Raw genomic sequence first — 12207 nt, 5'->3', positions numbered from 1 at the left:
TCTTCATTTTTTTTAATGCAAAATCGATAATTTATGCGCATAGATCATAGTGTAATTGTATTTTGGATCTATTGTTTAATTATATGTCTATGGAATGGTATGGAACCATAAGTTACGTGTTTGCGCCTTGAAAATTAGTTGAGGCTCTTTATTTCGTTCCTCGATATTTTATACTATCAAGTATCAATTATAGGAGTAGTATTTTGTAAAACTAAACTTGTTCAATTGTAATCGACAACAAACAAGTTGGCTTTGCCGTATTCAATTACTCATTCCTACCAATCAGTCGATATGGTCCCAACCTCCACAATTCCCACTTGCACTGGGAAACGAAATTGATGTTGAGATTTAACCACAACCTTATAAAAGAATTTAATGTGGGCCACTTTAGTAAAGTAATACTCTCACCCTCCGTCCCACTCTAACCGAGACATTTTTTTTTTTTTTGGCACGTAACATAAATAAAAATGGATAAAGAATAAATTATTGGAATTGAGCGAGAATAAAGTATGACGAAAAGATCAAAGTAGGAGAAAGTAATTATGTTATATTTTGCTAATAAGTGAAATAATTCACTTTAGATGGACGTTCTAAATAGGAATACTAGTAGCTTATTATGATAGGACTGATGAAGTAGTAGTACTCCCTCCGTCCCACTTTAGAAATCTCGGTTTATCAATTTTGGGTGTCCCACTATAAGACTCCCGATTAGAACATTCCATAAATGGTATTAAGTCTCACATTTCACTAACTTTTTTCCACTCACATTTTATTATAAAACAAATATTAAAAAGTAGGACCAACATTCCACTATTTTTTTTACCAACTTTACTTCACATATCTTAAAATTCGTACTGAACTCAACTGGGACTCCTAAAGTGGAACGGATGGAGTATTTATTATCTCGGTTTTATTTCGTTGTACTTTGCGTATGGAATTATATAATTAATATATACCCTAATCAAGGGTCATATTCTAATGCTTATAGCACCCTAATTCAAAATCAAGACCAAATCTCCACTCTTAGATTTTAAAATGAATGGATGAGATTAAATCTTACGAATCTCAATAAATAGTAGACAAAATATCAACAAAATAGTAATATCGTCATTATGTTATCATATGATAATTTTTGTGAATGTTTTTTTTATAACATAGTGTATTATAAATATCAACAATATCCATAAGAATATCAACACTAGTACAAGAAAATATCAACACATATTTATTGAGATTTTTACATGGTTTTATTGAGATTTTTTGATGTATTTGTGGATAAAAATCTGGTTATCAACATTTACTGGAAAACTAAAATAAAAAATATCAAATTTCATCATCCGAACGTCGTCGGAACATATGCAATTGAGATCTCGTTGGAATCCTTATAAAATTATCTTTAATTTGACATATTTTTTGCGAAAAAATAATTTAAATCGAGAGAATTACGTAAATTTAACGTTTTAAGATGATTTTAATGTGAGGGGATTGACATTAATACCCTCAAATTTTATTTATTAATTTTCTTAATTAAAAATATAATCCATGTGGCATTATTTCAACCACTAGATCTTCTAATCTAATGGCTAAATTTTAGTCTTAGTTTGGGATTGCTAATTAGTTAGCAATTGATCACTCCCCCCTAACCAATTACTCCCTCCGTCTCGGATAATTCGGGTCACTTTGACCGGGCACAAGTTTTAAGAATTGTAATGAAAAGTGGGTTGAAAAAGTTAGTGGAATGTGAGTCATACCTTTATATATTCGTTTTATAACAAAATGTGAGTGGGAATGAGTTAGTGGAATATGAGGTCCACTACCAAAAATGGTAAAAGTGAAGTGGGACAAATTATGTGGGACGGATCGAAATGGAAAAGTGGAACGAATTATCCGAGACGGAGGGAGTACTAGTTAAGATGTAGCCATGATAGACAACTGCTTGATGTGATGTACAATTTTATCCCTGGCCAATGAGGTCCCGACCTCTAGTAAGAAGAAGCTAGATTGTTGTTGGAATTTAACAAAAATTCGGAATTTAACAAAAATCACAAATGGAGTATATAGATTAGATGAATTGACCGTAATAATATTTTTTATTCAATAAATACGAGATTGCAGTTATCTTATCCTATACGATTAGGTGTGATGAATACAGCCACATGATTGCAAATCCTTATTTTATGGTTTTATTCGTACTAGATAAACATATTGTCAAATTATTTTTGGGATAAATGATTAGCACACAGGTATTCCTTTTCAGTGGATTTCATGACATGAGGCACAGAGCCCAGTATTTAAGTAATTACATTTATCAGGCCCAATTGAACCATATGGACGCATTTCGGAAGCTACTACAAATATTGACCCGTTCACTTTCCCATTTACAAAATGGGAAGAATTAAATCTGAATCTAATTTATTGGGTAGGGTCCACACAATTGTGGGCGGTTTCTGCTGTTTAGTGAGCAAGAAATAGGACTCTTTTTTGACAATTTTGCAGTTCTTTTTTATTTTTTTTAAATGACTTTTATACTGTGAAGACAAAATTGCCCCTTCTAAAGAGCTAATCACCCACTCACCTCACCTCACCGCCAACACGAAATTTGGGCGCAGTATATGGAAATTTTGGGATCAATTCGCATTACAAAGAGCATGAAGAAAGCTGCGCAATTTTGGAGAAAACAGCCATTGTTCCTCAAAGTCCGTCCAATTGTTGAAGGTATGCCCAACTCTCCTTCATGGTCACTTTTTTTCATTTTAATTAAAAATTGTATTCCTGAGTAATGAACACTCACTTTGATCAAACTTAGTGCCCGAATAACTGATGTAGTAGCGCTTTGTTCTTCGAAGAGAGACCTCGATTTAGCGTTGATGAAGTTTTCGCAAGGTGGGAGAGAATTGAATGAAATTTTGACCAACTAATTTGAGGGGAAACGAAAATGCTAGGGGTACAACAGTCTTTCCACATCCAATTTTGGGTCGCTGAGAAATAAAAACCACCTCAGCGTCAAGATTTGTTTTTTGCCAATTCATGAATGAACAGCACGGGCCTTGGTTAATTCTCGGGCTCGCCAGTTTTGAGTCAAGGAAGGTGAACACAAGATTTACCCCATAAATAAACTCATATCTGACTATATCAGGGAAAGTGAACGGGTCCTAAAGAATTAGACATCCGTAATGTTTTGAAAACTTAATTTAAGTAGATGTAAAATTTGAACTTACAAAATGGAATGAAACTAAAAAAAATGCAATCTTGTAAAAAAAAGAAAACGGGAATATGTTGTATAATTGAAATACTATGAATATACTTCCTCTGTCTCTCAACATGTGTCTCACTTTGACTTGACACGAGTTTAAGAAGTATAATAGAAAATGAAAAAATCAGTGCAATGTGAATCTTAATTTTATAGATTAATTTTATAATAAAATGTGAGGGAAAATGAATTAATGCAATGTCACTATAAAAATAATAATAAAAGCGGCATAATTAGTACAGGACAATGGACATGTCAAGATGGACATCTCGGTGAAGATGATGGCTGATGGATCAAATTTTCGTTAAAGGATTCGAGTTTCGATACTTGTGGAACCATTCAGACACTGGATGGTCAAAAAATCTCCCCACGAAAGAACAGCCGATTGGTATCAAATAACTTGAAATAAGTAAAATATTATTGAATATTGAAGTCCAACTTACGGGATTGACACCAAAAAACCGAGGGTCACGAGGACAGCACGACCGATATAGTGGGAGAAGAGTAAATCAATAAAAGCGTCATAGTTACTAGTACTACATTAATTATGAATTAATAATACTTATCAGAGAAATTAATAGAAAAGAGAGAGCAAGAAAGAAGAGCAGCGTGTGGCGTGTGTTTCTGAAGAGAGAATCGGTTTTCTCCAAGAGAAAAAAAAGAGAGTTTGATAAATATTTTATTTAATTTTTTTTTTTTTTATAATGATAAAAGACTCCACACACACAGTTTATAATATAAGGTATAAAATAATTCTCATATAAATCAGAAAGTAAATCAAATTCGAACTACTATGAAATATAAATCAAATCTTAACAACTAGCAATAAACTATAAAATAAACCTAATAATTAATGGAGAATATTTATATTATAAAATAAGCTAAATAATTAAAATGAATATACTCATTCGTAAAAGTCTGTGTTCCTATCATCCAGGTTTGAGTCAAGTTTTGCCGAAAGTAATTATTACAATAGCATCAACTTTTTATCAATTAGTTCAAATTGTCATGATCAAAAGGGTCCAAGAAATGGGGCCTAGAAGATTCTCAAAGTTGATGACATTGGGGATTTGTTTGGGCGAAAGCACATAAATTCTGAAGAATGATTTCCAGATTGGTTAAATTAGCCTTTTTCCAGCAGCCAGTAGGTAGATATTCATCTTTTTATTTCATAATATATTCATATCCTTATCAAGTACTACTAGTATATTACATTTGTTATCCGATTGGGTTAGAGATGGAATCAGTGAATTTATGGATTAATGTTTTTTCTCTTTGTTCGTGGCCTTAACATAGACCTTTTTGTATTATACTGTCTCTTTTGTTTGTCTGCACTACTTTTATTTTGGCTGATCAGCGTGGTAGTTAGACATTGAGTTTTCATTCTTTTGGATCTTCTCTGTTGTTTTGTGGTAGTCAAGTATTCTTTCTTAGTATATTCTAGCTTTATACATTTATCCAATAATTTATTCCCTCCATCCCATAATACAAACATTTGGAACGACATGTAAATTAATGCAACGGACAATTTTTATGCAACGGACAAAAAAGGAAAGTGTTCCTATTATTAATGTGAAGGAGGGAGTAATTATATAAGTACTCCTTCCATCCCATAGAAATAGAGCATATTTCCTTTTTCATTCACCCTAAAGAAATAGTCCATATCGATATATTGAAAACTTTTTCTCCTTTTTCCTTTATCGTTTATGGGCCCGAAAATCCACTATAAAATTTCAACTTATTTTTCTCCTTCTCTCTTACTTTACTAATTACACATTAAACTCATGTCAATTTCAAATATCATACTCCCTCTGTTTCATAGTAATGGAGGCGTTTCTTTTCGCACGGAGATTAAGAAAAATTGTGTTAGGTGAGTTAAATAAAGGGAGAATAAAATAGAAAATAAAAAAGGTAGAGAGATGAAGAGAGTAAAAAGTAAGGGAAAGTAAAGTAGGTGTGGAAAAATATGTTGACTTTTACTAAAAAAGAAAATAACTTTATTACTATAAAACGTATCAAAATGGCAAAATTACTCTATTACTATAGAATAGAACGATCTATAAGACATGGAGAGTATTACTGTATCATGTATTGTATACAAACTACACATGGTGGGACCATGAGGGGTCTTGTTTCCTCTTTTCTTCCTCCTCAAATTAGGACAATTGAATTGTACAAATATCGGTTTTTTCATGTTCTATTTATATAATTGCAGTTGTCGTTGTTTAGTGTGATTTAAGAAATATAAAAAATAATGGGTTTTAAAAACTAGTGGAATATGAGATTCATTTTTTATATTAGGTTTATAATATTTTCTTTGTTTTTTAAAATGCTAAGGGCATGTTCAGTTTATCAGATATGGCTAGATTTGGGTCCATATCTGATCAAATTCTGTTGTTCAGTTTGTGTGTTAAATTTCTGGCAGGCCCAAGATATGGGGCTCAGCCCGCAACTGTTCATCAGAAATGCTGTTGAAATAAATCTTGGCAAATGGGTGGTTTTTAATCCTTGGGAGCCCAGAATTGAGGGACTTGAACACCTAAAAGACATTTTTGCCCCCAAATTTTTAGATTCCCCTCCAAATCGAGAATTTCAGCACACCTTACGGCGGCGGTGGCGGGGTAGTTTCTCACCGCGGCAGTGGCGGGGATGGGAAATCCGATGACCAGAGATGCATACCGGTACACCGCCGTTGGTTTCTGATACCGTGGCGGCGAATTTCTCTGAAAGTGCGGGGCAGCTGCTGCATAGGGCTTCAGAGGAGAAATCGAATGAAAAAAAAAACGGCTCTAATCTTCGATCCAGGTGAGCTTTAGGGCCAGAGCGAGGCAGCGGGCTCCGTTCAAGTTTCGTTTCCCCCATCTGTGCAGAGAAGCACCCGCGGAGGCGGCTACAACGGAGGAGGAAGTAGAGGTGGAAGCTGTAGATATGGAGGTAGCGGTAGCCACAGCGGAGGTGGTGGTGGCTATGGTGATGGAGGCGGTGCCTGTAAAATACCTAAAATGACGGACTTATTATTTTTTTTGTTTGCTACAGCTTTAGGAGGTTGAAGGGTATGGCTCGGAATTATGAAAATATTTGGAGGTTTTTTTCGTCCTCTTGCTGGAAAAAAAGAACTATCACTTTTATTTATGGATATTAATTCATGGATACTGAACGCATGGATATAATTCAAAATAGGTGGGCTACACCATTTGAAATCTGGCCAAGAATTAAATCTGTGCATTTGCTAAAAGGGAAAGTGAACGGGTCCTAACTTTTTTCACTGTAGTCCTTTCTTTAAAAATAGCAACTTTCAAACTTTCTATTTTATGAAATTTTTACACCCCTATACATCAATTTATTTAAGATAAATTATTTAAAAAGTCACAAACTTTAGGGAAAGTTTGGTTTTTCCCACAAACTATAAAAGTTGCGCCTAAAGTTACCCGACCCGACGGCATATTTCCGTTAAAAACTTATCCCACGTGGCATGCCGAAGACATAACTTGGCAAAATTTTGGCTTAACCCTAAACTCAGGTAATATAACCTCTTTTTGGCTAATTTTGAAAGCACAACCCCAATTCAATCGACGGAAAACGTAATCGACAAGAGTGAAATCATCGACAAACGGTTTAGGGATGAAATCGGCGACGTGTAAAGAAGATTCAATAAAAAAAACATAAAACGACGTCGTTTTGTGCCCAGTCAAAAAATTTTGAGTGGACCATGATCTACTAACATTAATTTCATTACTCCCTCCGTCCCACTTTAGAAGTCCCGATTTATCATTTTTGAGTGTCCCATTTTAGGAGTCCTGGTTGGAATATTCCACTAACCTTTTTCCACTCACATTTTATTATAAAACTAATATAAAAAAGTAGGACTCACATTCCACTATCTTTTTTCACCAACTTTCCTTTACATTTCTTAAATCATGTGTCGAACTCAACTGGGAGGGAGTACTTTTTTCTCTCCCTCTCTTTTACTTTACCAATTTTTTTTTCTCTCTCTTTCTTACTTTACCAAATTTTCTCATCATCTCTCTTACTTTACCAAATTGTTCAAACCTCCCTATTTTTAAAAAACGGAGGGAGTAGAATATTAGTGAAGTGGGTTAGTAAAATGTGAGACCTACTTAACATTTACTATGGTAAAAGTTAAATGAGATTTTTGTTGGACATTATTTATCATCATATATTCAAGATTACATAATTGAATATAAATAAAGCAAGATCTTCGAACATCATGTATTTCACGTGTTAACCATAAACATAATGGATCAAAAACTTACCTTGACGATCCATAGCGGAAGCGGTTGGGGAAGACGGAGAGAACTTCCTCGGACTTTCTTTGGCGTAGTGGCGCAACTCCAACTTCAAGGATTTGTTTCTCTCTCTTTCCCTTGTTTATGTGCTCTCTGTAATGTGTGATTTGATGGGATCACCACACTTGTATTTATAAGCAGAGAGAGGACAAACCCTAATTATCAAAATATTAAAGCCCTTTGCATCAAAGTAGCTATATAATAATATAATAATATTAAGAACGTTTCTTCTCTATAAAACTTGATTCCCAAGTTTAATGACAATCAACATTATTCCTTACAATATTTGATCAAAATATAGAGTTCTTCTTTGATAAGTCAAACGACATAATTAATGTCGATTGCTAATCAAAAACTATATAATATATTCATTTCCTTAATTGTAATAGGAATGAATTAAAAAATCACTATACATAGTAAGAATTATGATTCTCATATCGGTGATTAATCACGTGATTAGAAACATCCCAATAATAATAATTAATTCGGAAAAATGTGTCTTGTACCAGGTTAATGTATTACATTCAAAATCCAATTCTATTTAGGATTCTATCACATATCACATATGTGAGACATAAACTTACATTCTCCCACTTGACGAACATGTGGGACATAAAGTTTTCGATTCTCCCACTTGTCACACTTGACAGAGCCACAATAAAATAGACTTAATAAACATAAGGCGCACATAATATTGGACTTTATAAATACTTTCATTATTGGCAAACATAAGTATTATATTAAAGAGACTACTAATGCGGGTCATGGCGGGCGTATATCATTCACTCGACATAGTTCCTTCCATGTACCACATCACCAATAACCGCACTAATATAATCTATAAGTGACACAACGTCCATAATTGTCTAATTTCAAGACTTCCTGCATTAATACTAAAAACATATACTCCCTCCGTCCGCCATTAGGAGTCTCATTCCTTGGCGGCACGGGTTTTAAGAAATGTTAAGAAAAGTTGGTGGAAAAAAGTTAGTGGAATAAGAGTCCCACTTGTATATATTATTTTTAAATGAAATGTGAGTGGAATGAGTTAGGTGAATGTGGGACCCTATTACCATTTATGGTAAAAGTGAACTGGAACTCCTATTCGCGGACGGACTAAAATGGAAAAACGGGACTCCTATTTGCGGACGGAGGGAGTATATGCATAAAATAATAAGTTTAAGCAGGAAAAGTAGGAACAACATTTATTGAATTCAAAATATACATAACATAAGTGTCTGAACCAACATGGATACATAAAGATTAGACATTTCCATACCCAAGACCCATTATGTTAACTTATTCCATAAATGTCTTAGGCAATAACGCCTTAGTCTATGTGTGCTTATAAGCTATGTGCTTATATATTATATAGATATTCATTGTTCCCGAACTTCATCTTTCATGACAAAAAACTTTAATTCCATGTGTTTAGCTCCTTTGAATACTTGTCATTCTTAGAGAAAGATACGATTGCACGATTATCACAATACAATTTCAAGGGCTTGAATATTGAGGAGACAATACCAAGGCCTGAAATAAAATTTTGCAATCATTAATGTTTCAAAGCAAGCCATAAATTCAGCCTTAATGATGGATGTTGAATTAGGACTTTGCTTTACACTTTTCCATGATATGACTCCTCCAGCCATAAGAAAAATATAATCAACAGTCGATTTTCTAAAGTCAACACATCAAGCATAATCCGAATCGGAATATCCAATCACCTCTAATTGATCAGATTTCCTAAATGTGAGCATAAAATCTTTTGTTCCCTTTAAGTATCTCATTATCATCTTTGCAGCTCTCCACTGTTCAATGTCAGGGTTACTTTGGTAACAACCTAGCATTTCGAGCGCAAAGCTGATGTCTGGTCTAGTACAGACTTGAGCATACATCAAACTTCCCACGATAGATGCATAAAAAATATTTTTCATCTCGTTACATTCTAATTCAGTTTTTGGACATTGATTCAAACTGAATTTGTCACCTTTATGAATTGGAACAACACTTGGAGAACATGCACTCATCCTATATCTCTCTAAATTCGATCTATGTAGTCTTTTCTGAGACAATCCAAAAGTCCACGTGATTGGTCACGAGATATTTCTATCCCTATGACGTAGGATGTCTCACACATAACTTTTATGTAGGAATTTTTAGAGAGATAATTTTAGTGTCATGTAGTAATCACATGTCACTACTAGCAAGCAATATATCATCAACATACAGAACCAAAATATGAACTTGCTCCTACTAACCTTGAGGTATATGCACCGATCAACTGTGTTTTCTTTAAAACCAAAAACAGTAATAGTGTTATGGAATTTTAAATACCATTGTCGAGAAGCCTGTTTTAGTCCATAAATAGATTTCTTAAGTTTGCAGACTAAATTTTCATTTCCTTTCTTAATGAAGTCATAAGGTTGTTTCATGTAGACTTCTTCTTATAAATCGCCGTTTAGAAAAGCAGTTACATCCATTTGATGTAGTTCCAAGTCAAAATAGGCTACAAGTGCCAAAATAGTTCTAAGTGAGTCATTCTTTGATACAGGAGAGAAGGTCTCTTTATAATCAACACCATCTTTCTAAGTGTAACCTTTGGAAACAAGTCTGGCTTTAAATCGTTCGATTAAACCGTTCATGTCGAATTTGGTCTTGAAGACCCATTTACACCCAATGCACTTGTGTCCATCAGGCAATGCGACAAGGTCCCAGACTTCATTAAAATTCATTAATTTCAACTCTTCTATCATGGCATCAACCCATTAATTGCTAGTGAATATGAAACTGGATCGTTGCGTATCCCTATATCGCATTCAAATTCTTGGAGATATACCATACGGTCATCAGAAATGGTCGGCCTTCGTTCTCATTGAGAACGCCTTAATGGAACTTCTATAGATGCTTCTTCCACACCTATGTTCATTGACTTCGGCATCATCATTAAATGGTTGGTCATTCAAATGTTCAATATTGTTAGATTGTTCAACAATATTTAGCACACTTAACTCTTAAGGAAAAAAGAGAAGAGTGAAATCTACCCTTATCTCACTGATGACCGCATTATGAGTTTTAAAACTCCCACTGATCTCATCATTCTTAAAGAATCTTGCATTTCCAGTTTCAACAATTTTCATTCTATGATTAGGACGGTAAAAACTATACTCTTTGGACTTTACTGGGTAACCCATAATGTAACCACTAACAATCTAAAGTCCAATTTCTTTTCTTGCGAAGAGTATACTCTAGTTTCTGCTGGACAGCCTCAAACATGAAGGTGTTGCAACTAGGTTTTTCTACGTGTCCAAAGTTCATAAGGAGTCTTTGGAACAGCCTTAATAGAAACCCAGTTTAATACATAAATAGTCGTCCTAAGAGCATAAATTCACAACGATATGGGTAAGGTAGAATTGACATACTTCTAACCATTTCCATGAGAGTTCGGTTTCGTCTCTCAGCAACATCATTCTGCTGAGACGTACTTGGCATAGTGTATTAAGCACAAATGCCATGCTTTTCTAAGTATTTGGCAAAATGTCCATGTAATTGACTTATTTTAGTGGGTACGGCCATAAAATTCACCACCTTTATCAGATCGAATAATTTTCACCTTTCTATTTAATTGTCTTTCAACCTCAATAAATAAAATTTCAACTGTTTCTGTTGCCTGAGATTTTTCTTGCAATAAATAAATTCATAACGCGAAAAAATTGTCAATAAAGGTGATAAAATATTTTTCTCCACCAAAAGTCAAGACATCAAAAGGTCCGCAAATATCTGTATGTATAATTTTAAGGAGTTCATTGCTTCTTGTGGCATTTTTAGAATTGTGTTTGGTTTGTTTACACAATCCACACAAACGGTAATGCTTGTAAAGTCTAAATTCGAATATATTATCCTTTATAAGCCTCTTAGTTCTTTCACTAGAAATATGATCCAGTTTCTTTATGTCATAAAAATGATAAATTCGAATGAATATTATCCTTTAGACGCTCAACCAATATGAGCATGAGATGCACTCATTCCATACTTCTTCATCTTATGCTCTTCCTAGACCAATACGTTTCCCAATTATTTAAGAGTCCACTAATCTTTTATAGTGAATCAATTTGGAATGGTCCATATTGATGAGGTAAGGAAGTTAGGATGAATTGGACAAGGAAATCCTCATCCACCTATAATCCTAATTTTATCTTAGAAGAGATGTTATTTATGTCCATCACATGCTCGTACATAGTCCGAGAACCATTATATCGCATGCTCATGATATCCTTCATAAGTTTTCCTGCAATATACTTATTGTTGGGACTACCGCAGCGGAAGACACGGAAACCAAACAGGTCCTAGAACGGATCTATTTAGTTGATTATGCATTCAACTCCAATTTCATGCAACATTCATAGATCTATAGATATAACATCAAATAAACACATAATCATGCATATTTGATGTAGATTCGATTGTTACCTCATAATCCATCATTGGATTGACGTTGCTAGCTGCACCACCCGAAGATCCTTGGTTTATCGACCACGAATCTTCCGTACTATTCCCTCGTCCTTGATTCTCCATCCGTGTGGGCGGATCTTAGAAAACCAATTAAATAACTTTGAATGGATCTAGGGAAACCCAATACAAACACCAAAT

Source organism: Salvia hispanica, chromosome 3 (genome assembly GCF_023119035.1).
Source record: "Salvia hispanica cultivar TCC Black 2014 chromosome 3, UniMelb_Shisp_WGS_1.0, whole genome shotgun sequence".
Classification (NCBI taxonomy): Eukaryota; Viridiplantae; Streptophyta; class Magnoliopsida; order Lamiales; family Lamiaceae; genus Salvia; species Salvia hispanica.
The sequence above is the reverse complement of the archived record's forward strand: the minus strand, read 5'-3'. Positions refer to the sequence as shown.